At 40.6% G+C, this 5313-nt stretch overlaps 2 pseudogenes; both read right to left on the bottom strand.

Annotated features, from left to right (window-relative positions):
* Nucleotides 1-3721: 3721 nt before the first annotated feature.
* Nucleotides 3722-4827, bottom strand: LOC102821241 (annotated as a pseudogene).
* A 62-nt stretch (nucleotides 4828-4889) lies between these two features.
* LOC102820855 lies at nucleotides 4890-5113 on the bottom strand (annotated as a pseudogene).
* Nucleotides 5114-5313: the final 200 nt, after the last annotated feature.

The following is a 5313-nucleotide window of genomic DNA, read 5'->3' as shown; positions in this document are numbered from 1 at the left end:
AGCATCCATGGGCTCAAGTGTGGCACAATTGTGCCCTTGGCTTAGGACCAGGCAGTGTTTCCTTCTGTTCGGTGACCTCATAAGGTCACTATGAGTCGATGCCAACTCCATGGCACCTAACAACACCAACTTATTTACAACATATGAGTATCTAAATCATGTATTAAGTATAGTCAGATTAAAATAAAAACCAAATGAAAATAGCCAAGGAAACCTAGTAATTCACAAAGGGAAAGTCAAAACAATTTAAGACATTGAAAAACATAGTAATATCTTATGGGAATTGAAATTAGATCATTATTCATGCATCAAATTTATGGAAAGAAAGAAGATAATATCTAGCACTCTTAATTGTGGGATAAATCTGCCTTTCCATATATTGCTGGCGGAGCATGAATTGCCACAAATGGTTTTGCAAAATAAGCCCCTTGGTGTCTATTAGGTTTGCTTCTTATCTAAACAATCCTGTTGATAAATTATTTTCATGAAAATCAAAGATGCAAAAACATTAATAAGTATATTACTTCCATACTATAGAATAATAAGTATCTATTTAAGTGACTTATTAAACTTATATGCATTAAAGCAATAAATAACCAGTTATATATATTTTAGTACAAAAAAGTTATTTTGAGAATATCTTTAGGATGCTTATGGACTCCTCATGGGGCGCTGTAGGATTAGCACTGGACTTCAAATATATTTATTACAAAATGAGGCAGTGGAGATGACTCCCTCTGTACACTATATGTCTATGTAAATATTTGTGTGGATATGCAGAAAACTGTGAAACAATGCTCCACCAAGTGTTAATTTCAGTACAATTGGTCTGTCATATGGAAATGTAAGGACTTTTCTAGGTATACTGTACTTGTATACAAACAATAATACCTTTTTTTTTTTTTTGAACTTCATCCACCACCACCCCATTGCATAGAATATATTTATAAATATGCTGTGATAATTTTTTACATTTTGTTGTTTAAAAAAACAACAACATATAGTGTTTATGAGATTATCTGTTGGAAGGAGTACAAGGTTGGCAAAATTATGGACGTTGCTTTTTATTTGAGGAAAATTATGGTAATGCTGAGTAAAAGGTTAATGACCTTAAAAAGACAAACATGATCGCTCCGTATTTCACATGTTAATTATGTGTAACACAGTTAGAGTCCTGGTGTGGCACGGTAGGATAAGCACTGGTCTGTTAACCTGAAAAGAGGGCAGTTCATACCTACCAGCCACTCCTTGGAAACCATAAACAGGATCATTATGAGTGGGAACCTACCTGAGAGCACTTATGTTAAAGTTAGAAGCACTTACATGTTTACTTAACATCTCTCTGTCTAATAGTCTCTACATTAGGTCAAATGATATGAAATTGTCGCAATTTGACCATTTTGACCAACAAAAGGGCAATTTCTCTATTTCCATATATTATTTTTTTATTTCTTATTTCTCCCTAGGAAATTGGAAGTTCCCTGAGGGAAGAGATTTTTGTCTGTTTTGTTCAGTGCACCCCTAGAGCCAAAGTAGCAGATGATTGACAGTCAGCTACTGATTGAATAAATATTTGTTCATTGACGTATCAGTAACACATCACATATTGGAAAACAATAAAACGACTTTTCCTGGTGTGGAGCTGTGGATTAATGCGCCAGACTGCAAAGCCGTTTGAACTGCAAGGTTGGTGAATTTCAAGCTCACCAGCTGCTCCTAGGAGACTCTATACAGGGTCGTTATAGGTTGGAGTCGATTCGACAACACTTTACAGCAACAACAACAAGTTGTATAAGATGTGAAATTGATGATTCGACTTCAGATATTTTTTTTTCTTTGAATATTTGTAACTAACCCTTTAAGAGTCGCTATGAATTAGAACTTGACCCAACGGAATTCGGAAATCTTCAGATACTATCACCGATACAGCCTGCGAGTAAAGTTTTATTAAAGGCAATACAGAAATGGCTCCAACCACACGTTGACAGAGAACTTCCAGAGGTTTAAGCCGATTTCAGAAAAGGACATGCAACCAGGGATATCATTGCTGATGTCAGATGGATCTTGGCTGAAAGTGGAGAATACCAGAAAGATGTTTACCTGTGTTTTATTGACTACACAAAGGCTTTCAGTTGTGTGGATCATGACAAGCTATGGACAACATTGCAAAGTATGAGCATTCTGGTATACTTAATTGTTCTCATAAGGAATCTGTACATAGACCAAGAGGCAGTTGTTCAAACAGAACAAAGGAACACCGAATGGTTTTTAAAATTAAGAAAGGTGTGTGGCAGGGTTGTATTGTTTCACCATACTTATTCAACCTGTATGCTGAGCAAATAATCAGAGAAGCTGATTATATGAAGAAAATGTGGCATCAGGACTGGAGGAGGACTCATTAACACTCTGCAATATGCAGACGATACAACCTTGCTTGTGGAAAGCCAAGAGAACTCAAAGTGCTTATTAATGAAAATCAAAGACCACAGCCTTTGGTATAGGTTGCATCTCAATATAAATAAAACAAAAATCCTCACTGGACTAATAAATAACGTCCATATAAATGGAGAAAAGATTGACATTGTCAATCACTTAATTTTGCTTGGATCAACAATCAATGCTCATGAAAGCAGCAGTCAAAAAAAAAAAAATCAAACAATTTGTTACATTAAACAAATTTGGTGCACAAGACCTCTTCAAAGTGTTGAAGAGCAATGATGTGCATTTGAGGACTAAGGTGTGCCTGACGCAAGCCATAGTATTTTCAATAACCTCATATACATGCAAAAGTTAGATAGTAAAAAAGGAAGATAATAGAAGAATTGATGCATCTGAGTTATGGTGTTGGACGAGAATATTGAAAGTACAATGGAGTGCCAAAAGAACAAATGGATCTGTGTTAGAAGAAATACAGCCAAGAGTGCTCCTTGGAGCCCAGGATGGACAGACTTCATCTTTCATACTTCGGACATATTATCAGGAGGGACCAGTCACTGGAAAAGGTTATCATGTTTGATAAAGTGGAGGATCAGAGAAAAAGAGGAAGACCCCTAGCCAAATGGATTGGCACCGTGGCAGGATCAATGGGCTCAAACGTAGCAATGATTTTGAGGTTGGCCCAGGAAAAGGCAGTGTTTTGTTCCACTGTACACAGAGACGCTATGACTTGGTACCAACTCCATGGCACCTAAGAACAACAACATTACTGAGAACCAACTAGACTGCACTTAACAGCTTAACAACAACAATCATGAAGTTCCATGCTATAATTAAATCTATTTGTATTTATGCATACTCCGCTAGTATTTGTTATACAAAATTTATAATAATTAAGTACCCCAAACAGATTGTGGCCTGCATAAATAAATAATGAAACTTTGACCCATTGAAAACAAAATTTTGAAATTTAAAACTGGTTCCTATTATTAGACTCTCTTCTAAAATTCAAATGATAAAAACTACAAACTAAAGCAGACCTTAAATGCTCCTTTAAGCAATTTCAGTTTCAAACCTACATATCTTTTTGGTGCAAATTTACAATGCATGAAAGCCAAGTGGAGTTGCACTGGTTTATATATGCAGTTAACAGCAAAATGGCACTGAATAGCCTTTGTTATAAATTTTAAATTTGAGTTTGGAACCGAAAGCAAACAAACAGAGCAGTCCTTGATTTTTTTTTTTTTTTTTTTGGTATTTACTCAAAATGCCAGTTTACTCTCTTCTATGCCATTAATCCTTTAGAGAAAAAAAAACTTAAAAAACTTAAAAATAAAAAAAGACATAAACACATAAACGTGTTTTTGTTTTGTTTTGTTTTTTCCTTAAATGTTGATCGTTTTATTACCTTCTTGGAAAATTAGTGTCCCCTCCCCAGGAAGCAATGGGTGGGCGTAATCCTCCTCCTCATCATCATTGGCTTGAGCCCCCTCCTGCCCTTTCTTGGCATTCTTCCTCCTCATGTAGCCTGGGTCGCCTCTGCCATACGGAGAGCGGAGGGAGAAGGCAATGTGCTTCTGGGAGTCCAGGAGGACAATGAAGGACGAGATCCAGTTCACTACCTGCTTTCAGACCCTGATGTGGTGCTGGCGGATCAGCACCCAGGCGTGGTGGATGGACTTGGCCAAGCCCAGACCTGAGTCTGCAAACCTCTCTCCAAGAAATCCTCATCTTCAAGCCCAGGCTGTAATTGAGCTTCATCTTGCCCTCATCCAGCACCCCAGTGCGGACCAGTGGTCGCAGCAGAACGTTGCCTCCCAACAGACTCCGCTGATCCTTCTCGTCCAGGGTCAGCAGCTCGTGGGCAGCTCTCCGAGTCTTGGCCAGAGTGAACTTGACCCTCCAGACCTCTCGCTTGTTCCGGAGCCCATACTATCCTATCAGCTTCAACTCTTGGTCGAGGCGAGACTTCTCAAAGGGTCTCCGTGGGGTCAAAATTTTCCAGCAAACCCAGCTCCGGGCCACAGGCAATGTGGCGCCACTTGTCTGTCTGCGCCTGAGCACCTATCCCAGTAACAGAAAAAGATTGTTTTGTTGTTGGCGGTGGGTTTTGTTTTTTAATGCTGAACTAAGACTTTAATATGCACAAGGAAACCTCACATTAGTGAGAGAGAAGGGGAGAGAGGAAGGAGGGTGGGAGAACTAGGCCCTAAAGGGCCCAGGAGGCCCAGGGAAACCAGCGCTTTGGAGAGAAAGGCCTTGGGGAAGAGGAGAAGGCTGGGAGGGAAGGAGGACTGAGGGTTGGGTCTGGGCAGGAGAGGCTGGATTCATTGCCTCGGCTGGAGGTCAGGAGCAGTAGTGGAGGCAGGCCTTGCTCTCCCGGATGACCATCCTCTGTGGACCATTGGCCTCTGCTTCATCCAGTTCCCTGGGCCGGCCCCCAGCCAACCCCCTCAGGTATCTTTCCAGGGGCAGAAGTATTGGACCTGGGGCTGGCAGTGGGCCAGCAGCTCCTGCCAGCGGATGTAGGTCTGGGTGGCCAGGTCCTTGAGCTTGGTCTGGTGCATGGCCTGGGGGGCTCTCCCAGATATGGGTGCTGATGTGGCGATCCAGCTGTATGCACATCAGCTGCCTGAGGTTCACCCCACTGGTCTGGAGTGATGTCCTGGCAGCTGACTACAACATATATATATATATACACAAACATATGTGGTGGTGGTGGTGTGCCATGGAGTCGGTTCCTACTTACTCATAGTGACCCTTTACAGGGTTTCCGAGACTGTAAATCTTTATGGCGGAACAGCTGGTAGTTTTGAACTGCTGACCTTGAGGTTAGCAGCCCAATTTGTAATGACTATGCTACCAGAGAAACATATA

This window comes from Chrysochloris asiatica, unplaced genomic scaffold, assembly GCF_000296735.1.
Source record: "Chrysochloris asiatica unplaced genomic scaffold, ChrAsi1.0 scaffold00270, whole genome shotgun sequence".
NCBI lineage: Eukaryota > Metazoa > Chordata > Mammalia > Afrosoricida > Chrysochloridae > Chrysochloris > Chrysochloris asiatica.
This window is presented reverse-complemented; position numbering and strand designations above follow the sequence as displayed.